This window comes from Carcharodon carcharias, chromosome 4 (assembly GCF_017639515.1).
Source record: "Carcharodon carcharias isolate sCarCar2 chromosome 4, sCarCar2.pri, whole genome shotgun sequence".
In the NCBI taxonomy this organism is placed as follows: Eukaryota; Metazoa; Chordata; class Chondrichthyes; order Lamniformes; family Lamnidae; genus Carcharodon; species Carcharodon carcharias.
The window spans coordinates 81,213,120-81,238,580 of NC_054470.1; the positions used below are offsets into that span (position 1 = coordinate 81,213,120).

Genomic DNA, 25,461 nt, shown 5'->3' on the forward strand with positions numbered 1-25,461 from the left:
CATTCGCTGTTGCAATGTGCATTAACAGTAATATAGAATGTATTATACAGAATGAAGTGTCCTGGAGACTGGAGAGGCAGGCAAGTGAAACACTAGTGTCTGAATGATATTAACCTGCAAAACAATACCTGAAACCAAGTTACAGCCTTCAACATACTTGCAACTAAACATCTTTTCAGAGTTTTCCTTCTTTCAAGGTTCTCTCAGTTCTGGTATGAACCATTAACACCATGTGGCTGTTGAACATTTCTGGGAAGTTCTAAAACAAAAGCAAAAATACCTGGAAAAACTCAGCAGGTCTGGCAGCATCTGCGGAGAGGAACACAGTTAACGTTTCGAGTCTGAATATTATATGTTACACAAGCAGCAATGTAGTAATCATGTCAAAGGAGATGTGTATACTCTTGTCTAACCCTTTTCCAGCCTTGATCTGCCACTAGTGCTGTGAAACACTCCCCTCTTGTCTGTATCAAATAGAACTTCACAGACACTTCCCTTCCCTTCCTTGACCTCTCTGTCTCAATTTCTGGTGATAGACTGTCCACCAAACTCCAGCGACCAGAACTGCACACACTACTCCAGCTACGGCCTCCCTACTTTTGTAATCTATGCTTCGAATGATAAAAGCAAGTGTCCCATATGCCTTTTTCACCACCCCACTAACATGCCCCTCTGCCTTCAGAGATCTATGGACACACACGCCAAAGTCCCTTTGTTCCTCAGAACTTCCTGGTGTCATGCAGTTCATTGAATACTTCCTTGTCAAATTACTCCTTCCAAATTGTATCACGTCACACTTTTCAGGGTTATATTCCATCTGCCACTTACCTGCCCATTTGACCATCCCGTCTATATCTTCCTGTAGCCCAAGACACTCACTGTTAACCACCCAGCCAATCTTTGTGTCATCCATACTGGAAAAATCAGTCAGAAAATGACCTCGGATAGCAACAATCTAAGTTACCCAACACTCCCTAATTACTCCCTAATCTGTTCTGTCGAAGGGTCATGAGGTCTCGAAACGTCAACTCTTTTCTTCTCCGCCGATGCTGCCAGACCTGCTGAGTTTTTCCAGGTAATTCTGTTTTTGTTTTGGATTTCCAGCATCTGCAGTTTTTTGTTTTTTAACTCCCTAATTACACCCTGTTTGAAGCAATTTGCTCCCTAGTACAGATGTGCAAAAGAAGCGCTGGTTTCAGTATGGATCCATGACCTGTCAACAAACCACACTAAAGGAGGGGAGGAAGGCTAAAGATGCTCATTTGAAAAATCAGTTCAGCTGACGTTGAGATCAGGAATCTATAAATTCTCCAAACTACAGGCAGTGCTCTTGATCAACTGCCTCTTCAGGAAAATTCTATCTCAAAATGCACCTCCCTGAAGCAAAGTCCCACAAAAGTAATTAGATGAAAAGGCTCAAAACAACAGTTGCTTTTTACCTTCTCCAAGAGTTAATCTGCAACAAAGAATGATACCTGCACATTTTTTTTTTGCTATGTCAGTGTCTGAAACTCAATGGTGAGGAAATAAGTGTATTCAAAATGGTCTAAAACACATGACACTAATACAAATTAAACCAACTAATTCTGGTGTCAGGGAATTGATGAGCTTCCCATGTAAATTGTGCATAATTTACGGTGGAGATCATCTGTGTGCCAACAGAATCTCATGCTGAATAACAATGAACAAAGAGGCCTCAAGACATTTCCACTGCACAATCATACTCCAGACAATCAGTCTCCTCCTCATCTCAAATCACAAAGCTGGTGACCCTGAACGGGGAAGTGGGTTTTCTTTAAGGTTACATTTGCATTGCAGTTTGACTTCACTGAAAGTAGCTTTTACTGGGGCATCCCTCAACATACCCAAGCTTGAATATGGACCTGCCAGGTTGCAGTCACATGTCGTGTGTATTCTCTGGAGGCAGCAGATGGTGCTGAACAATTAAGTATTTGAAATTAGCCATTCGTTGCTAATAGATCTACATTATACTACAGTTCTTAAAAAGTACATGCAAAGTGCATTCCCTTTATCTGAATAAACTGCGGTGCTTTCAGTGAAAATCAGTTTGTGCAGTCACCTCATGCAGCTGTTTTAAAATTAACTCATTCACTGCTGAAGCCAGAATTTCAACTGAACCTCCTGATCTGAGGAAGTCAACAGCTGGCATTTTGACTGTAAACACAGAAGCTGTAACTGGTGATGCCACTGGGCAAAGTGAACAACTAAATCTGAAGTAATATTAGTTCAAAAGCAAAAGCAGGAAATGCGAAATGTGTAAAATAATAATCAGATTTCCAAAAGAAAACATAGATTAACATGGAATTGTAGAACTTTGTTCAAAAACAGGAAGCGAGCTCCCTCAGAGAACTCTACAATAGGGGGAGAGAAAGAGTTCAATCCCATTAGACACCACTGTGACTTTTTTTTTAGGATGAAACTCTCCCCAATAAAGATGCTGGAGCTAGTGGCTGATGTAATATGCCTTCGGAGGATAGCACACAGGGGAAGTGTGTCATGTGATCTAGGCTCAGTTTCACTTTGGCCTGTGAGTAGAACACAGCATACACAGCTCTACTCCTGATGTCTTCAAGCTTTTTACTTTTGTATAAATTTTCTCATGCGCCTACTCTTAATAAATGAAACCACAACATGTTTACCCAATCCTGCATGAGGGATTGGTGTTATATCATTATAAAAACATGACATGGTGTTCAGCGGTGGTCAAAGAGCTTGGCAGCAAGATTAAGTACAGATACCACATGGGGAATAAGCTTAGATCATGCTACATGGCATGAGATCGCATTGAAGCTGCAATGTCGGATAGTGTTGAAATCACAGCATGGTGACTGCACAGAAAAAGATTGAAGACACAATACTCAAATGAAGAACTGGTAAGCAGATGGGTTTCTTGTGGTACAGTTGCAGTGCATAGCCTGTCAGTTCAGTGAGTGGGACAGCATGGCAAGGGGATCAGCACTGGGTTAGTTCAATGAGTGACCAGGGTGTGGGCTGGATCGATAGCGAGCGAGGGAGTGCAAAATAAAAAAAAGCCGAATTTGAGAAGGCTACGATTTTAACAGGTGGCACTTCAGAAAAGTGCGCAAAAGTAACTACAATGACACTAATCCCAGGTACTATAGGAGAAGGAAGGTCAAAGGGATATTGGCAAAATGTCTACAAAATACCTCAGTTTGAATTGGGGTACAGCTGACCTATTATCCAAATCCAAAGTGTTTAAACAGTGTGCAGGGCTATGATTTCTTGATTCAGAAGTGTCTGAACCAGACAAGCAAGCCATAAAAATATCGCCTAGCAATTGGGAATTGAGGTCTACACAAGCTGAACATATCAGGATTAATGGCAGAAGAGCTAAAAGATACCCAAAAGATATGGACATGGATTACACCAAAAGACCAGTTCAGAATCAAGGTAAGATTCTGTATTCATTGACTAGAGTTCATGTCATTTTGACAACAGCCTACAGAATCCATAGATCACTTCATGAAAAGATGCAGAGAAAAGGGTACATACTGTGATTTTTATATAATTGCTGAATTGGTGATCACATCCACTCCCATAGAAGCATTCCAACAAGTTCTGCTAGACAAGTCCAAAACATATACTATCAAAGAGCTACTCAAGAATGGATACAAGTATGAAGCAATCGTCACAGGTTGGAGAATCTTACAGGTCCTAAGAACAACCCCAATTGTTGGCGCATTCACAAGAACACCCAAACCTAACAAGACATGTGGAAGTGTGCCCTTCTGCATGCATCAAGGAAATGGCCAGCTTTCCAGCAATTCTGTAAAGTATGTGGCAGAAAGGGCCATTGGCAGTGGTAGCACACTAGAGCAAAGGCTGATACAGTTACAAAGAGCCGTGCACTAATCCAAACAAACCATACACAATGGGCACCTTCAGGCAAGAATGAAAAGCCAGTATCCTGGCAGAACCACATACATGAGGTGACTGACAAACCAGAAAATGAATATGGAGTACATGACAAGGCAAATAGAGGGGAACACATGTTTCACACCGTCAAACTTGTAGAAAACATTTATGCCATCACACAATCCGAGGTGTTTGACAAGATTCGAATTATCAGTCCTAAGAAAGTTGGTAACTACATTATTGGCAAAGACTGACACAGCGGCAAGTCCAAATCCTCTGCAGATTCTAAAAGAAATGGAAGGTCATGATGAAGCCTACTTTGCAAAACTTTCAGTGTACAATGGTTCACTTAATCCATGTGCAGGATTCATATTCCTAGAGCACAAGTGCATCAATCTTCCTGGGTGTCACACATGTTCTATATCATGAAGACTAAAGGCCTTCTGCCATCTCATGACCTCATACTAGTGTAAATCCATGGAATCAGTCAGACATCATATGGCAGATCAACCTCAGAAACTACTCCGATTACCTCAGTTCACAACCTAACATTGAAATACACAGAATGTTTTGACTAACTTTCAGTTTCAAGGGAGCTGCAAATTTACACTTGCAGGAGAATGCAACTATGTGAATTGATCCACCACATAAGTGCAGCATCCACTTACAAGGTCAAACTAGACAAAATAGAGAAAGGCAGAATCAGTAAATGAGTACAAGAGCATACAGAGCAGTACAGCTCAATTGCGTGCATCATAAAGGAAGATGGATCATTGCGAGTAGGTCTTGATCCATGATGTTTAAAGACAGCTTTGAAATGTTGTCCTTTCTAAATACCCACATTAGAAAAGTTAAATCTGAGATTTGCAAGTCCAAAGTTCTTTTCGGAGTTTGATGTCAGTAAATCTCATGGGGATGTCCCAAGGGCTTAGATTATACCATTTTCAAATGACTTCCTTTCAGGCTATTAGCCAGGATCTCTTTCAAGCTCACATGGACCGCAATATACGTACTGCGCCAGGATGCATTTGTGTTGATGATGACATTGCTGTTGTGGAAAAAACAAAGCAAGAACATGGCCATAATCTACACTTATTGATGCAAGCAGCATGTAATGAATGATTAGTATTCAATAGCCTGAAATACATCAAACGTGCGGATCAATTTTTTGCATTCTATTTATTCCAGTGCTGGCATAGTACATTAGATCCAAGTACAATAGAGGGTATTAAAGCTGTGCCAACTCCTAAGATAAGGACGATCTTCAAAAATATCTGTGTCTCTTTGATTGCTTGTCTCCATACATTTCCAATTTCGCTCGAAAACCATCCTCAATAAAGGAATTGTTGGGAAAGGATGTGTCTTTCCTTTGGCACAAAGACACCTCTTCAAAGCACTGAAACAATTGCACAATACGCCAAGCGCAATTGTCACGCACACTCTGAAGTTCTATTTTCAGTTTATTTAGTGTGCAGTGAGCGATCATTATGGAAAACGGTCCACAATTTATTGATAAGCCATTTCCAGCTATGTGTAGGAGACAGAATATCGATCACACTACTTCTTCTCCTCATCACTCTAGGTCTAATGGCCTAACTGAATGAATGACTCACTTGGTGAAATCCCTAATTCTCAAATGTAGACAGACCAAACAAGATCTACACATTGCAATGTTACACCTGAGAGCAAAACCTTTAAGTACAATTATTCCATCATTGGCAAGACTCAATTTTGGCAGAGAGTGTACACTAATTTACCCACTCTTACCCATTCTACTCTCTCAGAAACTAGAGAGAGCTTTTAAAACTGCAAGAGAAGATGACCAACTTGCACGATAAAAAGGTGGGTACAGAATTGGGACAAACGTGCATCCAGGATCTCAACGTGCATCCAGGATCTCACAGAAAGTACAGGGCCGCCAGCGAAGTGACAAAGATTTGTTCGGAACCAAGGTCCAATGAAGGACTAGAGCCCAAATGCGACCCTGAAAAACTTCCAAAAATGACAGTCCCATAGATCACTGTGAGCAATTAAAGAAAACATACCTCCAGACAAGGTTACCTTTATAAGGTCTGGGTGTGCCAAGCAGGTTACCTTTATGCTTTAGAGACTTATAGATGCATCACTTCTATTCATCCATGTAATGGTAACTAAACATGAACATTTATTGTAAATAGTTTTATTTTTGAAGGGAGGAAAAGTATCTTTAAAAAGGGGGGTTGTTGTAATATAAAATTTAAAAGATAGCAGCATGCTATCAGTGGAAGGGAAGTGTGTCATGTATTCCAGTCTCAGTTTCATTTTGGCCTGTGAGCAAAACATAGCATACACCGTTCTACAGCTGCTTAAATGTATAAATTGTCCTCATGTCTTAATAAATGAACCCACAACATTTTTACCCAATCCCTTATGAGGGACTGGTGTTTATATCATTATAAAAACATGACAGTGGCTAACGCCAAGCCAACATGATAATCATTTTCCACTTACCTGGTCCATTCAGCTTGGTGTTAGTAAGCAGGAATTTATCATATCAAGTGCCAGAGGGCTGGGTAAAAATATTGGAATTTCTTCCCTGACAGTACTGTGGGTGTACCTGCAGTTCAAGTGGGTGGCTCACCACCACCTTCTCAACAGCAATTAGGTATAGGCAACAAATGCTGGCCTTGTCAGTGATGCTCGTATCCCATAAGCAGATAAAACAAATCTGTACTCCTCAACCCTTGCACCAGTTACTCTTTCTTTCCTCCTCAGCCCTATCTTTTCAGCTGTTTCAAGAAGTTGGTTTGCTTGTCAAATTCTGACAGAAGGATTTACATCAAAAACATTAACCAATCTTTTCTACTGTTAGATGCAACAGACATATTGCAACATTTTCTGTTTTTATTTAAGATTTCGCATATATAGTTGTATATTTTTTCTTGCTATCTTTTATTCAGATTATCATGAATATAAATGCTTCATCCTTCTTCCCTGAAGGCACTGACACAACAGTGAAAAGCTGCACAGGTGCCATAGCCCTTTGCTACTCAACCAACCAACTATTTCTTCTGCATTGTGCTAGTACAAGCCACGAAGGATCAGTTAGTTATTCCTTGGTGTCAAGGAATCACAGCAGATTCCGACCCTAGCAGAGTTGAGCATGCCTTTACAAGTTACATTTATTTTTGTAAATTTATGCATTTAAGTGTCTAATTTGCAGATTTGGAAAATACCATAGAGCAAAGGAAATTAAGAAATTGAAATTATAGTGTAACCTTCATGTCCTTAGGACACCCAAAGATATGGTCACTGTTTGTAGGTAAAGACAGTAGCCGATTTGCACTCAATAAGGTCCTACAAACATTAACAAGTAAATGACCTGTTAATCAAATTTAGTGGTGTCAATTGAGAAAGAAATGTTAGCCGAGGAAACCACTGGAGATCTTCAAATAGTGGATGAAGCATGAACCCATGATTATCCGATTCAACGAAAAAAGTGGTACCCCAAAGTTGACGTTTGACTATAGATCATTGTGAGAAATTGATTTTTTTTATATTTTTGGGGAATATTGTGAAAAGACTGTGTGTGTCTGTGTATGTGTGTGTCTGTGATTTAATTAAACTGACAGAGATTAATAGGAGACAGGTCATCTGGGGGGAGGGAGGGTTTAAAACATGAAAAGGATAGAGGTGTTAGGTTTGAGGTACAAGTAAACAGGTTGGATCTAACATTTCTCCAGTGGGAGAGTGTTACAGGTCATGTGGTAGCCCTTTATTGAAGCTACGACACTTTGCCTAGAGTACTATTACTGGATGCTTTACAGTTAAACATCTATAAGGGAGTGTTGCCTAGAAGGCATTTACTTGTGGATCTGACCAAGTAGAGTGCCTTTTTGGGGGAATATTTTGTAAGATTAAGTTTAAATGTCTATCTGTAATCTTATGTGCTTAAATTTTCTTTTAATCTCGTTAATAAAACTTTTACTTTTAATTTTTAAAACCCCAGAGTGTTACTGGACTTCTTATGGCTGAGATCAGTACGCCCTTCTTGTTTTCAGAATATAAAAAAATGGGTATGGCCTGTAAGCCAAGTTTCCCTCTGGGATTTGGTTTGCGCAGCAATTAATACCAGCTGTGGTCAGAACACAACCCACAACTTACAAAATCAGAGAAAGACTGGATGAGCTGGGGAAGGGAAGGAAAAAGTACAAAGCAGCAATTAGCAGCCAAGTGAATGCATCCTGAGCTAGGAAATGAGGCTAGAAAATATTGCACTCAGATAACAAAAAAAGGTGTGAAATTGGTCCTCGGTGATAGCACAAAATGGATGATAAGTAATTGACAGTCCAGTTTACACTCTGCCTATTTTTTTTGTTTCCAGGCTTCCGTGCATAAGAAAATCAAACAGAGGGTAAAACCAATTCACCATTGCTCGTTTTGAGCCATCGTCAGAGACCAATTTTTGACACCTTAAGTGTCACTGTTTGATATACTGAACAAGTGCATCATTTCAGTTGAGTCTCCATTGGATGAAAAGGGAAAGAAGCAGAACTTGGAGCAAATAAAAAAAGTTAAAAACAAAGGGTAATTAGTCTTTCTTTCTATCCAGTCAGATGCTCAAACGCAGAACCTAGTGAACTTCTCTGATAAACAGAGAATGCTGGAAGTATTCCAAGATGCTGCCCAACCTATTGAAAGATAAATGGAGTTCATATTTCAAGTTGTTAACCTTTCATTAATACTGGCAAAATTTAGAGGCACTTTAAGCAAATACAGAGGCAGGAAAAGAAAAGAATAAAAGGTCTGTGATAAGATGGAAGGGCAGGAGTGATTAAATTATAACATGGATGATGATATTAGCGAAAGAGAGTGGTATCGGAACTAGAGAACGAAATATTTTGTCACCTTTTTTCTTCCTCTATTCCCTATCTGTCCTCAGCTCCATGTCTCAGTCATTGTCTTGTTCAGTCTGGGTTCCACCTATTTTTGATACTGTACCTCCTGTATCACTGCATAAAATATCCAATTTCCTCAGTCACTATGCCAGTGCATGCACCTGGTAAGACTAGTGGGTTGCAGAGGTATAACCGCTCTCCTCAGCACTATTAGCACAAAACAGACAGCAACTGAGACAAAGGGGAAAATAAAACCACTTTTGAAGTTCAGTGACACTTTAAAAGGGTGGGAAATTACTAATCAGTAAATGAGTAAAATGCACTATGCTTCTACCAGCAGCAACGTCATATTCAAAGTTTCTGTTAAATGCAAGAATCCCAATCAATCTGGGATAGATGTATTAGCAGAAGAACACAGATATGTCACTGATAGTGTTACTTGAACCTTGATACATGGAGAATCTGCTTGCCCCTTTACCCTTCTCAACTGAAAGCAGCTGGAATAAGCAGCATGCAAGAGCAGAAAATAAGATAGTGAAATAAATTTTCCTCATATCTTCCTCATTTTCCTACAAAACTGAAAGATTAATTGACAAGCTTTCCACAGATCGTATTCTTGGATAAAATATTCACATTGTTAATATTAATAAGCAATGCTATTATTCCACAACCTTTGCTTCTCTCAGGCTCTTACTTACGTAAAAGGTCAGTCAATTCCATTTTTATTAACTGCAAAGATTTTAAAAAGTCCATTTCATAACCATTGGAATTTGAAGACTAATTCTAAGGGGACATTTATTCATAGAATTTCCACTGACTTATATGAAAAATTGACAACCAGAGAATTCTGAATTCATCACTGTAGACAATAACCAGTGACAAAAAGAGAACCAAAATCATGAGATTTACACTCTAAAAGCACAAAGAAGAAAATAAATATGCTTGAAAAGGTTAATCAATTCCTCAGTTTTTGCATAGGAAATTAATATTGCATGAGTTACAAATAGCCTGGTGCAATGATCTTCATTGAGCAAAGTGATCACATGTGAAACGTGAAGAACATGAAGCAGCAAATAGGTCATCAATAGGTTCATAAATAGAGTTTAAGAATCAATCAAAACATTAGTCACAGGGAATATCCATTTGGTCACAATACATTATCATGAAAGGTGAATCCAGTAACTTCTGGGAGCCGAAAAGAAAGTGAAGCTGAACAATTTGACTTGAATAATGTAAGAGAAATTGCTCTGCCAAGTGAAAATTTAAAAGGAACATACAGCTTTAACCCCATCCTCCCCCTCCACCCCTAAGAAAAGCTGAGAACAGGCAAGGCCCAAGGATGAATCTGGGAGGAAGAGTTAAGTGTACCAAACCACTTCATTACTACTACATTCTTTGGTCAAAAGAGCTGCTGAGAAATGCATGTAGATTATCATAAATAGATCAGGTCGGTGCTTTAGACGCCATAATATGGAGAAGGTACAAACAAAGATCTAGTGTTGAATTGTCCCTTCTTGTAAGTCACGTACATTATTGTTGGGTCATTTGAAGGGATTCTTGAAAACTATAGCACATAATCTATAATGCAAAGACTTCATTGAAAATTTAAAATCTACTTATTGCATAAAATATGGGCCTTATTTATACATATTGGAACACTTAAAATCTTTAGATTGTGCCCCAGCAATAATGGGTATATTCGCTACAAGTGTTTATCATTTTAATGGGATAAGGACCTAAAGTATAGTTAAGGAAAGACAGTTGAACAAATTTTCTCCAGTCCCCTGAAAAGGAAATTTCTAAACCAACTCCTCAACATCTTGGGGAGAGATTGATCCCTTGTTCAGTAATTTTGAAAAACAACTATATTTGGCACATAAAAACAAAAAACTGTGGATGCTGGAAATCCAAAACACAAACAGAATTACCTGGAAAAACTCAGCAGGTCTGGCAGCATCGGCAGAGAAGAAAAGAGTTGACATTTCAAGTCCTCATGACTCACAAAACTGAGCGATATAAAGAGGGGTGAAATATAAGCTGGTTTAAGGTGGGGGTGGGGGGTTGGGTGGGGTGAGAGAAATGGAGGGGGGTGGTGTGGTTCTAGGGACAAGCAAGCAGTGATAGGAGCAGATAATCAAAAGATGTCACAGACAAAAGAACAAAAGAACACAGAGGTGTTGAAGTTGGTGATATTATCTAAACGAATATGCTAATTAAGAATGGATGGTAGGGCACTCAAGGTATTGCTCTAGTGGGGGTGGGGGGGCATAAAAGATTTAAAAGTAATGGAAATAGGTGGGAAAAGAATAATCAAAAAAATTATTGGAAAAAACAAAAGGAAGGGGGAAGAAACAGAAAGAGGGTGGGGATGGAGGTCAAGATCTAAAGTTGTTGAATTCAATATTCAGTCTGGAAGGCTGTAAAGTGCCTAGTCGATAGATGAGGTGCTGTTCCTCCAGTTTGCATTGGGCTTCACTGGAACAATGCAGCAAGCCAAGGACATACATGTGGGCAAGAGAGCAGGGTGGAGTGTTAAAATGGTAAGCGACAGGGAGGTTTGGGTCATTCTTGCGGACAGACCGCATGTGTTCTGCAAAGCAGCCGCCCAGTTTACGTTTGGTCTCTCCGAGGTAGAGGAGACCGCATTGGGAGCAACGAATGCAGTAGACTAAGTTGGGGAAAATGCAAGTGAAATGCTGCTTCACTTGAAAGGACTGTTTGGGCCCTTGGACAGTGAGAAGAGAGGAAGTGACGGGTCAGGTGTTGCATCTTTTGCGTGGGCATGGGGAGGTGCTATAGGTGGGGGTTGAGGAGTCGGGGTGGATGGAGGAGTGGACCAGGGTGTCCCGGAGGGAACAATCCCTACGGAATGCCGCCAGGGGGGGTGAAGGGAAGATGTGTTTGGTGATGGCATCATGCTGGAGTTGGCGGAAATGGCGGAGGATGATCCTTTGAATGCGGTGGCTGGTGGGGTGATAAGTGAGGACAAGGGGGACCCTAACCTGTTTCTGGGAGGGAGGAGAAGGCGTGAGGGCGGATGCATGGGAGATGGGCCGGACACGGTTGAGGGCCCAGTCAACGACCGTGGGTGGAAAACCTCGGTTAAGGAAGAAGGAGGACATGTCAGAGGAACTGTTTTTGAAGGTAGCATCATCAGAACAGATGCAAGGGAGGCGAAGGAACTGAGAGAATGGGATGGAGTCCTTACAGGAAGCGGGGTGTGAGGAGCTGTAGTCGAGGTAGCTGTGGAAGTCGGTAGGCTTGTAATGGATATTGGTGGACAGTCTATCACCAGAGATTGAGACAGAGAGGTCAAGGAAGGGGAGGGAAGTGTCAGAGATGGACCACGTGAAAATGATGGAGGGGTGGAGATTGGAAGCAAAATTAATAAATTTTTCCATGTCCCGACGAGAGCATGAAGCAGCACCAAAGTAATCATCGATGTACCGGAGAAAGAGTTGTGGAAGGGGGCCGGAGTAGGACTGGAACAAGGAATGTTCCACATACCCCATAAAGAGACAGGCATAGCTGGGGCCCATGTGGGTACCCATAGCCACACCTTTTATTTGGAGGAAATGAGAGGAGTTGAAGGAGAAATTGTTCAGTGTGAGAACAAGTTCAGCCAGACGGAGGAGAGTAGTCATGGATGGGGATTGTTCAGGCCTCTGTTCGAGGAAGAAGCTAAGGGCCCTCAGACCATCCTGGTGGGGGATGGAGGTGTAGAGGGATTGGACGTCCATGGTGAAGAGGAAGCGGTTGGGGCCAGGGAACTGGAAATTGTTGATGTGACGTAAGGTGTCAGAGGAATCACGGATGTAAGTGGGAAGGGACTGGACAAGGGGAGAGAGAAGGGAGTCAAGATAATGAGAAATGAGTTCCGTGGGGCAGGAGCAAGCTGACACGATCCGTCTACCGGGGCAGTTCTGTTTGTGGATTTTGGGTAGGTGATAGCAGCGGGCCGTCCGAGGTTGGGCGACTATCAGGTTGGAAGCTGTAGGAGGAAGATCAACAGAGGAGATGAGGTCAGTGACAGTCTTGGAAACAATGGCTTGATGTTCAGTGGTGGGGTCATGGTCCAGGGAGAGGTACAAGGAAGTGTCTGCGAGTCTCCTTCAACTCTTCTCACTTCCTCCAAATAAAAGGTGTGGCTATGGGTACCCACATGGGCCCCAGCTATGCCTGTCTCTTTATGGGGTATGTGGAACATTGCTTGTTCCAGTCCTACTCCGGCCCCCTTTCACAACTCTTTCTCTGGTACATCGATGATTACATTGGTGCTGCTTCATGCTCTCGTCGGGACTTGGAAAAATTTATTAATTTTGCTTCCAATCTCCACCCCTCCATCATTTTCACTTGGTCTATCTCTGACACTTCCCTCCCCTTCCTTGACCTGTCTCAATCTCTGGTGATAGACTGTCCACCAATATCCATTATAAGCCTACTGACTCCCACAGCTACTTCGACTACAGCTCCTCACACCCCGCTTCCTGTAAGGGCTCCATCCCATTCTCTCAATTCCTTCGCCTCCGTTGCATCTGTTCTGATGATGCTACCTTCAAAAACAGTTCCTCTGACATGTCCTCCTTCTTTCTTAACCGAGGTTTTCCACCCACGGTCGTTGACAGGGCCCTCAACCGTGTCCGGCCCATCTCCCGTGCATCCGCCCTCACGCCTTCTCCTCCCTCCCGGAAACAGGATAGGGTCCCCCTTGTCCTCACTTATCACCCCACTAGCCTCCACATTAAAAGGATCATCCTCCGGCATTTCCGCCAACTCCAGCATGATGCCACCACCAAACACATCTTCCCTTCATCACCCCCCCCGTATTCGGCATTCCGTAGGGATTGTTCCCTCCGGGACACCCTGGTCCACTCCTCCATCCACCCCTACTCCTCAACCCCCACCTATGGCACCTCCCCATGCCCATGCAAAAGATGTAACATCTGCCCCTTCACTTCCTCTCTCCTCACCATCCAAGGGCCCAAACAGTCCTTTCAAGTGAAGCAGCATTTCACTTACATTTCCCCCAACTTAGTCTACTGCATTCGTTGCTCCCAATGTGGTCTCCTCTACATTGGAGCGACCAAACATAAACTGGGCAACCGCTTTGCAGAAAACCTGCGGTCTGTCCCAAACCTTCCTGTCGCTGGCCATTTTAACACTCCACCCTGCTCTCTTGCCCACATGTCTGTCCTTGGCTTGCTGCATTGTTCCAGTGAAGCCCAATGCAAACTGGAGGAACAGCACCTCATCTTCCGACTAGGCACTTTACAGCCTTCCAGACTGAATATTGAATTCAACAACTTTAGATCTTGACCTCCCTCCTCCATTCCCACCCACTTTCTGTTTCTTCCCCCTTCCTTTTGTTTTTTCTAATAATTTATATAGATTTTTCTTTTCCTACCTATTTCCATTACTTTTAAATCTTTTATGCCCCCCACCCCCACTAGAGCTATACCTTGAGTGCCCTACCATCCATTCTTAATTAGCATATTCGTTTAGATAATATCACCAACTTCAACACCTGTGTTCTTTTGTTCTTTTGTCTGTGACATCTTTTGATTATCTGCTCCTATTTGCTTGTCCTTACAACCACACCACCCCCCTCCATTTCTCTCCCCCAACCCAACCCCCCACCCCCACCTTAAACCAGCTTATATCTCACCCCTCTCCTTATATCACTCAGTTCTGAGGAAGGGTCATGAGGATTCGAAACGTCAACTCTTTTCTTCTCTGCCAATGCTGCCAGACCTGCTGAGTTTTTCCAGGTAATTCTATATTTGGCACCTTTTGCCCATTATGTATTGCTTCCTGCTGGCAAAGTTGCCTGAAGTTCTAGGCTGCTTCACCACAGCTGTGAACTGTGAATGAGAAATTCAGGAGAATAATTTAGGAAGAACACCAACACTTCAACAGTGAGACCATAGTTAAAACAGAACTCTAAAAGCGTTTGCATGTGGGATTTAAGTTTACAAAAACAAAAATAAAAATAAGTAAACATTTACACACCAAAGAAAAATCTCTGCAAGTTGAAGACCAAATTCCAATACTGTATGGCAAACACATTATTATGAGAACAACTAATCTGACCATACAGAATGGCTCCTCAAAACTGCCATGTTACCATAAAATAAACAGTAACAATTAGCCTTGCCTGGTTCATTTACATACACAGGTCAACAGGATCAAGGTTTGAAGTGTCTAAAATCTGTAAAACCCAGCAACCACACTTTTCATTTTTCCAATTCAGTGTTGAAAATAAATTGACCTTTTCATTTCTACAAGATAAATTTCATGAGGATTTTGTTTCATACACTCAAAAATTCCTCATGTGTTACATAAAGGAGCAATACTGACCTCAGTCTGAATTGATTGAAATAGTGACCAAGCAGAAAGATCAGCACTGAGTCGTCAAATCAATTCCTTGGCAACCGAAACAAAATTGTTCTGGGAGTCAATGAAGAACACCTGAAAAACATGGAGGTGTAGAGTTTAATTATCCCACAAGTACGCTTCTGATGTGTTCACAAGATGTGTTTAAAATATTTAAAAATGGCCTATTTTGATCTTAATTTTAATTTGCCATTGTACACTGTAACAAAACTATTGTTTTACTGGTAGTGAAATATCAATATCCTTTCATGGGAGTACGTAATGATCACTTTTTTTAAAATTCCAATAAGAGAATCTGGAAGACATGATTAAAATATTTGATTTAAAATGCATTATCTGGTTGTTAAACTGATATAACAGAAAAAAACTCAACATTTAATCATATTAAAGCACAGCCAAAAATCTAATGCAGTCCATTCGAATGGAGAGGGGCATATGTGTATATATATGTGGGAAGGTTGGTGGCATAGTAAGAAGTCTTTACACAATGTCAGCATTTAAACGCAATTATTCTTTCTTGACGTGCCATGGAGGTGCAATGAATTTCTATGGCACTCAAGATTAGAACACCTTGTTTAAAATAAGTAGAACTGACTCAATGTGGGGTCCTAATTACAGCGAGCAGGAGGCTATAAGAACACCTTATTTTCTCCACATCCATTGGTTAGATATTCATTTCAACAGCTGAAAAACAACCTTCTCTTAAAAAACATAAGTAGTACAACTAAAATTATTTTCCACTCTGAATGATTAGCCGTTAAATCATGAGAGACTTTTCTGTCTGCCTTCAATGTTAAACAGTGAAAGAACTGGGCTGTGTGAAAAATGAGAGCTGTAAAGAATCACAATCACAGAATCACACAGCACAGAAGAGGCTCTTCGTCCCATCGAGTCTGCACCGACACATGAGAAACATCTGACCTACCTACTTGATCCTATTTACCAGCACTTGGCCCATAGCCTTGAAATGTTATGACGTGCCAAGTGCTCATCCAGGTACTTTTTAAAGGATGTAAGGAAACCTGCCTCCACCACCCTCCCAGGCAGTGCATTCTAAACCATCACCACCCTCTGGGTAAAAAAGGTTTTCCTCACATCCCCCTTAAATCTCCTGCCCCTCACCTTGAACTTGTGTCCCCCTGAGACTGACCCTTCAACTAAGGGGAACAGCTGTTCCCTATCCATCCTGTCCATGCCCTTCATAATCTTGTACACCTAAATCAGGTCAACCCTCAGTTCTTCTCTGCTCCAATGAAAACAACCCAAGTCTATCCAACCTCTCTTCATAACTTAAATGTTTCATCCCAGGCAACATCCTGGTGAATCTCCTCTGCACCCCTCTAGTGCAATCACATCATTCCTAGAATGTGGTGACTATTACTGCACACACTACTCCAACTGTGCCCTCACTAAGGTTCTATACAACTCCAACATGACCTCCCTACTTTTGTAATCTATGCCTCGATTGATAAAGGCAAGTGTCCCATATGCCTTTTTCACCACCCCACTAACATGCCCCTCCGCCTTCAGAAATCTATGAACACACACGCCAAGGTCCCTTTGTTCCTCAGAACTTCATGTCCTGCAGTTCATTAAATACTTGCTTGTCAAATTACTCCTTCCAAAGTGTATCACCTCACACTTTTCAAGGTTAAATTCCATCTGCCACTTATCTGCCCATTTGACCATCCCATCTATATCTTCTTGTAGCCCAAGACACTCAATCTCACTGTTAACCACCCAGCCAATCTTTGTGTCATCCGCAAACTTACTAATCCTACCCCCCCCCATATAGTCATCTATGTCGTTTATATAAATGACAAATAATAGGGGACCCAGCACAGATCCCTGTGGCATGCCACTGGACAATGGCTTCCAGTCACTAAAGCATCCTTCTGTCATCGCCCTCTGTCTCCTACAACTAAGCCAATTTTGAATCCACCTTATCAAATTACCCTATATCCCATGTGCATTTCCCTTCTTTATAAATCTCCCATGTGGGACCTTGTCAAAGGCTTTGCTGAAATCCATATAAACTAAATCATCTACACTACCCTCATCTACACACCTGGTCACCTCCTCAAAAATTTCAAACAAATTTGTTAGGCATGACCTCCCTCTGACAAAGCCATGCTGATGATCCCTGAACAAACCTTGCCTCTCCAAGTAGTGATAGATTTTCTCCTTCAGAATTTTCTCCAATAGTTTCCCTATCACTGACATGAGACTCACTGGTCTGTAGTTCCGTGGCTTATCTCTACAACGCTTCTTAAATAGTGGAACCACATTAACTGTTCTCCAGTCCTCTGGCACCTTCCCCATGGCCAGAGAGGAATTAAAAATTTGCGTCAGAGCCCTGCGATCTCCTCCCTTGCTTCCCTCAGCAGTCTGGGACACAAATCATTTGGACCTGGAAATTTGTCCACTTTTATGCCTGCCAACACCTCCGATACCTTGTCACTCCCTATATCAATTTGATCAAAACCTCGCAGTTTCTCTCCCAGAGTTTGATACCTTCATCCTCAGGATCCATACATTTCTCTCTCTCCTCACAGAATACCTCCAATCCAGGATCTCAGCAAGCACTTCAAAAGCTGGACTTTGTAATGTGCATCTTGTTGTATTACAACTATAGCAAAGGATTTGGCCAATCCAGTTTTTCCTTCAGAGCAGGGTACAATTTAGCTAGATTTTCACTCAACTGCTGCCAAGTTATAGAAGACTTTATAGTTTAGGTTTCAACAGTCAAAAAATTTGTTGATTAAAACAATGCAACCCAAAGGGAGACATTTTCTGATAGAACTACTGCTTAGTGCTGCTAAACTTGGTGATAAACAGATACCAATGTAGGTGGCATGGGCGAAGTTGCTACATAGATATTAATGCACACATTAAACTGGAAGCAAAAAAATGGAAGTATCATGAATACTAGAACTCTAACTAAATGCAGGCGCTAAGAGGCTTACTGTGCATCTTCATTACTGTCCATGCAAGATTCTTGTATGGTCTGTTTCAATATTTTCCTCATGCCTATAAATCCCTGATTCTTGTAAAATGACATCCACTTTGCATTTGAAACAAGATGAAGCATCTCAACTTGAGGCACTGCATGCATCAAATGCAGCTTTGGCTACATCTGCCGATTTGTGACATCACTTCTCTTCACTTGCCTCCACAACAGATTTTTGTCTTCTCAACACTTTGGTTCAGTTGATCTACATTTTAGAAATTACTCTTTCGCTCTTGAAACCACCTGACCCTAGGTTTAATAGTTAAGCCTTTTGTTTCACCCCTAATTCTTGGCCTCCACCACCATCCCCAAACTGAGTTCAAACAGAGTGAAAGGCAGCACCTCACAATGCTACATATTGAGTTCTGAAGTGGAGCTATATTGGACTCAAAACATTAACTCTGGGAAGAATGTTCTCCCCGCCAGGTGGGGGGAGGGAAGGAAGGGGGCTGTTGGATCGGCTGCGTGCTGCCATTTTACATGGGCGGGCCAATTAAGGCCCACCCAGCGTGACGCACACCTATAAATGCTATGTGCTCCCTATGCGGGCAGGGGAGTAGGCTGAGTCGGGGCATGTGCGCGAAAGAGCACAAAGTTGCCTCAGAGAAATTAGTTTGATATTTGAAAATTTTAATAAAGAAAAAAATTTTTTAAGACATGTCCCCTCATGTGATGACATCACATGACCTGGGACATGTCAATGAATCTTATTAAAAATTTTTAATGAACTTTAAAAACCTTCATGAAACTTCATCCCGCCTGTGGATGAGGTTTCATGATAAATGCAAAGGTCACCTGGGCTCTTCGCCTGCCCGCCAACCTTAAGGTTGGACGGGCAGCTCAGTTTATTAGTTTAATTGATATTTAAATGGCCTTAATAGGCCTTTAACATTTTGGTGGGCATGCAGCCAGCTCCAGTGCGCGCCCGCTCGCCGACCCAAAGATTCTGGTCTCTGTTTCTCCCTCTACAGATGTTGCCAGGCCTGAATTTTACCAGCACTGTTTTACCTCACAATACTATATTGCTGTTTTCTTAAAAAAAAGAACTTCCTCATTGACAGGTGCCCTTCCCTCCTGGCATCTTGGTTAAGCTGTCATTCCTCTTGCAACAAGCTCTATGGGTAATGAGTGATGAGTTTCTGTAATATGGAATGAACTGTAGCCAAGCTCCTTCTTCAGTCAACAGGGCACAAAGGCCAACTACAATTTCCTCAACACCATTCCGTCACAGATTCACTAACTCAGACCAGTAACTAAACCTTGAACCTTTCATGGTCTGATGGCAAAGAGCCATTCAAGAAGTTGTTTTATAGTTTGTACAACCCAACTCATCTCTTGTTCATGTAAAATGGCAAATCACCTTTCACACTACTGTGATTCCCTGCTCCCAGATATTTTATTCCGTTGGCTTTGAGCAATGCACATCAGACCACCTTCATTCTGAATCTTTATCTTGCATTTCTTTAGAGACATAAATCTACAGATTCATTGTAGGGAATTTTTTTCCTGTAACAACAACTACTGGTGAACTTATTGAAAGATGAAGTGTTACATTAGACATACTCATGAAAGACAATATTATAGTGGGGCAAATGTAACCCCACTATTTAAAAAAGGAGGGAGAGAAAAAACAGAATTACAGTCAGTTAGCCTAATATATGTAGTGGGGAAAATGCTAGGGTCTATTATAAAAGACGTGGTTACAGAACACTCAGAAAGCATTAATAGGATTAGGCAAAATCAGCATGGGTTTATGAAAGGGAAATCATGCTTAACTAATCTACTAGAGTTTCTTGAGGATGTAACTAGTAGGTTAGATAAAGGGAGAATCAGTGGCTGTGGCGTATTTGGATCTCAAGACGGCTTTTAATAAGATCCCAATTAAGAGGCCAGTGACAAAATTAAAGCACATGGGATTGGGGGTAATATACTGGCATGGATTAAGAGTTGGTTGACAGGCCAGAAACAGAGAATGGGAATAAATGGGTCTTTTTCCAAGTGGCAGGCAGTGGTGTACCACAGGGATCAGTGCTTGCGCCCCAGCTATTCACAATATATATATATTGTGGCTTGGATCAGGGAACCAAATGCAATATTTCCAAGTTTGCTGACGATACAAAATTGGGCAGGGTTGAGAGTTGTGAGGAGGATGCAAGGAGGCTTCACGGCAATTTAGACAAGTTGTGTGTGTGGGCAAACACATGGTAGATGCAGTACAATGTGAGTAAATATGAAGTTATACACTTCGGTGTGAAAAACAGAAAGGCACAGTATTATTTAAATGGTGATATATTGAGAAATGTGGATGTACAAAGGGATTTGGGTGTCCTTGTACACCAATCGATGAAAGTAAATAGGCAGGTGCAGCAAGTAATTAGGAAGGCAAATGGTATGTTAGCCTTCGTTGCTTGCAAGAGGATTTGAGTTCAGAAGTAGGGAGGTCTTACTGCAGTTATACAGGGCCTTGGTGAGACCACACCCTGGAGTACTATGTGCAGTTTTGGTCTCCCTACCTAAGAAAGGGTATACTTGCCGTAGAGGGAGTACAGCGAGGGTTCTCTAGGCTGATATTGGGGATGGCAAGGCTGTCGTATGAGTAGAGATTGGTTCGACTGGGCCTGTATTAGCGTTTAGAAGAACGAGAGGGGATCCAATTGAAATACATAAAATTCTAACAGGGCTAGACAGACTGGGTGCAGGGAGGATGCTTGTCCTGGTTGGGGCAGTCTAGAACCAGGGGCCACAGTGTCAGGATACAGGCAGACCATTTAGGTCTGAGATAAGGAAAAACTTCTTCACTCAGAGGGTGGTCAACCTGTGGAATTCTCTCCCACAGAAGACATGGAGGTTGGGACACTGAGTATATTTAAGGAAGAACTTGATATTTTTTTTGGATATTCGGGACATCAAGGGATATGGAGAGAAAGCAGGAATATGGCATTGAGATAGAGAATCAGCCATGATCATATTGAATGGCAGAGCAGGCTCAAAGGGCCGAATTGCCTTCTCCTAATTTCTATGTTTCTATGTTTGACAGTTTCCATCATAGTCTAAGATCAATATATTGATGAAATAATGCATCACTGCAGCAGAGTGAACCATTCTTTCCAATTGAAAAGTGACCTATGTACTTCTACATTATTTTGTGAAGATTTTTCCTGATTAAATTCCAAAAAAAGCAGTTGAGAAACTTATGAAAAGGCATCCCACAATGGAGGCTTTTGCTTTGGCTTTTCAGTCAATATTTGTAAAATGGGGACAAGTAGCTTTTAAATTCTCAGTGAATCAAGAAAAACACCTAAACAAACAGATGCTACCACAAATGCTAACACCCTCCAAGCACAACACACAAAATTAAATGAGTAAGTACTTTTTCCCTTGATGAATCATTTTTATTCGAATTAATGTTCCTTAAAGATGGTTTAGTTTTGCAGTGCCATCTTAGAGAAACTGATTACAAATACACAGTCAGTTATTGTTGTCTGTAGCTTAATAAGGTGCTGGCTTTAAAACACAGCTGTTTACAGCTTCAACAGACAGTAGCCATTGTAGGGTGGAGTAAATACAAAGTTAATTTAAATGGAAACGTCTGTTTGCTTGACTTGGGTTCTTGAACAATTTAACTCAGCCAAAGTTTTGCAACAATCTTGGGATATCTTATATTACAGTATTTAACCAATTAGTCATAGACAAGACTAATTTGTGTTCAACAGTCACCAGGTAAAGCACCCTTGAGAGAGTTTATTCCAAGGCACATAATTTTAAAGACAGTAGTACTTTGTTTTGACATCTACACCAAATATGCACAAATGATGCTGATGAGCACATCATCCAAGTGAATGCCAGCTCCCTAATTTTAATGAAGGGTAAAAATCAAAGTTAAAGCATTCAGTGAACGCAGGGGGGTCTGAATGCCTCAGTTTGATCCCCATTGCATTGAAGTTGCTGGCTACTGAGTCTCCTCTATTTACACAATACAATTTCATCCTGTCAGCACAGTCCACAGGATAACGAGTAGATATTTCACCAACAAATGCTAAAATAATGGCACAGATTTTGCTGTGGTAACGATGGCAAAGCTGTCAGCATTTGCTGTCATTACTTAACTGAAACAAACAGCAACTTCTGGAGTCTGCGCATGCATAGAATAACACAGACATCCAGAAGTTTCTGTCTTTGATTCTGTTAATCTCCAGAGAATTCTCCAGAGTTACTCTCCCCACCCACCCAACACTGGAAACAATGGAATTCAATTGAATCAATGAGAACTTCTGCTCTTGCACTGTTGGTCTCACTGTAGACATTCTTGAAAAGTTTCACCTTGGGAATGAGGTATAACTAGCTTGTTAGTAGCATACAACTTCATAATTTCTGCTAAACACCCTCACTGGCCCTGAAAAGCTAATTTTATATTTGTAGAATGTCAAATTCCTCTCTAAATGATAAAAAAATCCACATAAGTTATTTTATTCTCCTTTATAAAATGTTTTTAACTTCCATATTCATCCAATCTTAATCATTTATTCTGCTTTCTACAAACTTAAATTAAAAGGTGAAGTATATTAAGTGCTTTAATCTTCCGAATTTTCAGTTTATGAATACTTCAAGTGTTTGGCTCCTTACTGGCTAATATCACTGTTGCTGCAGACCAAGACAATCCTTCTGAATTGGCGCTAAATTTAAACTGCCATCAATAAAGGGGAAAACCACACCACAGAGATTGCAGGATGGGCAGATTTCTTCAAGGTCAGAACTGAGTGCCATGCACAAAAAATCCATTAATCAGGGCTGTAAATGCACTGTTGCTATCTCTGATGTGGATGAATCACAGGGCAAGGACCCAAGAAAAAGTACCTTCATTGAAGTCCAAACCCAAAAATAAGTCTTTACAGTAGCTAAATTTTAACAGCCACCTGCAAACACAGACTTAAGTAGCGCAACAAAATCCACAAAGATTAAGAGATCACTCAGTGGTTTCTGACAGAAAAAGTTCATTTCTAGAAACAAAACTCAGTTTTCTAAATGTTGTGTCACAGGAAGGACATCAAATCAGGTCACTACATTCTGGAATGTTCAGCCATAAAAAGAACATTTTATAAGCTGGGTTCCATTTGTTTTGATGGGGAGATTGAAACACACCCACTTTAATAAGCTGAGTGCTCAACAGAAACGATCTTCCCCATGCTTCGGGCTGCTAAATCAACAATAGTGAATACGGGCACAACTGGTGTCAGCAATGTAACTACTAGATCAGCATTAAAAGCAGCACCGTCTTCTTGAAAGTGTTTGGCAAACATTTGTATTTGTTTGAGCAGTAAAGGCTGCTAAACGTTTAACTTCACTGGCAAATAATAGAATTATGATGGAAATACTGATAAAGGTTGATTTTCCAAATTGGCCCTGCTCAGGGGTCAAGCCTTGCCTACCAACCACAAATGATCAAGAATCTGTGGGCAGCCTGTTATGAATTGCCAGAGAGGCATGGCGAGTGGGCACGAATAGGCACAAACTGCCATGAAGGCGATCTTTGAAAAATCAGACCTGTAATCTTGAGACATGCATGTATGTTCTTTAAGAGTAATGGTACATCCATTGTTCAAGCAAGGACTGAAATAGCCTATTGTGTGATTGAACTTCAGGCAGCAGAAGGGTATAGACCATGGATGCAAACTTATAATTCCTCACTCACATGGCTATCAGCAAAAAAGAAATATCAGCAGCAACATGGTCAGGAAGAGTGACAAATGGTGAACATGTTTCTTTCTCCCTTCTGCCCACCAACCCTCACCACCCCACCATGTCCAACTCCTCCTTTCCTACTATTTTGAAGGGGAATATGCTAGTGGTCTGCTAAAATTTCAGAGTTAGGTTGTCATTAAATGACACACTACAACATAAGGAGAGAATGAAAGTGACACAGTCCATGCAGTGGAGGGGAACCCATGGCTCTTTTGCAACAAATCTTCAAACCATCGCTTATAAAAAAGCCTTACATTATTGAATATTCCTTTTGCAACACACAAGTCTGCATCCGGCAAACAGTGAATAGATCTCATGTCAGCATTTGATCTTTTAAGATGCAGTTGGGTGCTCATAACACCTGGAGCAGCTGAATGCTAAATGAGGCACCACTTGTCAAAACTACAGTAATTCATGCAAATTGAATATGCAGTTATTGCTAAGTAGTTGGAATTGGGCTTGGATGTCTTTTGTGGCAATGTTGGAATTCACCAATCTCCAGTGGGACAGGGTTGGTTTCCTCAAGTTTAAATTCAATGCAAAGGTAAAATCAAAAATTATTGGGTGTAACCATTTGTCACTCTCCTACATTAAACAATTGGCATCATATGAGGCAATACACCAACTCATGCAGCTAGATCATTAAAACAGGAGGTCAAAGGGAACCCACAGACAACTACTCAATTAGATTTACTACCTTGTACACTTAAGCAAAATAAATACAGCAAATAACATGAAACAAATGGAATGCCATTGCTTTTACAATATGCTGTTATCTGACCTCTGAAGTGAAGGTTTCGTGCACACCTTGCAATGTCGACAGTCCAAACTCAAAGACAAACATATGATGCCACAAGGTACCAGAAGTATAAAGCAACTACAATTCCATCTCTTTAACTTGTCATTTATGCCATAGGCAGCAATTAAAATTCACATCTCCCAAAACATTTCCTCTCCTTTCCTAGAAGTTGTGACTCAATCAGTAGCACCAGCAGCTGTCCAGTACTTAGCCCATGCAATCATTCTTCAAGTGAGAATCTGAACAGAAAGAGATTGAAATTCTGTTGAAGTTCTGCTAGTTTCAAACTGTGCCTTTAGTGAGACTACAGGGGGATACCCAAGAGAAATGATGGGGACAAACATTTTCAATTAACATTGATGAACAGACTTTAGGGGCTCCCCAAGCCAGAAGCTGCTGCTTGTGCTCCACAATTTGGTTTTGACATTTGTATGGAGAGCAATCCATCAAGTGAACATCAGTGCACTAATGTTCACAATGACACACCTATCTCATGCCCTCCCACTGACACACAAAGTGTGGTGGGGTATGTGCCGCAGGACATAGTCAGCAACTCTAGCAGTTACACCCCAATCACTACTTGAGGAATTTCAGCAACAAAACATCAGCAGGATACTTCAACTTGTTGGGGGAAGTTAACATGACAGCCAATTACCACCCCGTCTTCACTCAACAGCAACATAAACACACTTTACAATGGCTCTCGCTTGGATCGCAGTCAGGAACAGGATTCCTGGGCAAGTTTA

At 41.2% G+C, this 25,461-nt stretch overlaps 1 protein-coding gene across 2 annotated transcripts in view; it reads right to left on the reverse strand.

Annotated features, from left to right (window-relative positions):
- Positions 1-25,461, reverse strand: part of adgrl3.1 (adhesion G protein-coupled receptor L3.1) — a 928,790-nt gene that overhangs the window by 686,860 nt on the left and 216,469 nt on the right. For both annotated transcript variants that reach the window (XM_041185670.1, XM_041185669.1), the window contains exon 2: positions 15,132-15,242. The gene's annotated coding sequence lies outside the window, so the exon portion shown is untranslated. The remainder of the gene's footprint in view (positions 1-15,131; positions 15,243-25,461) is intronic.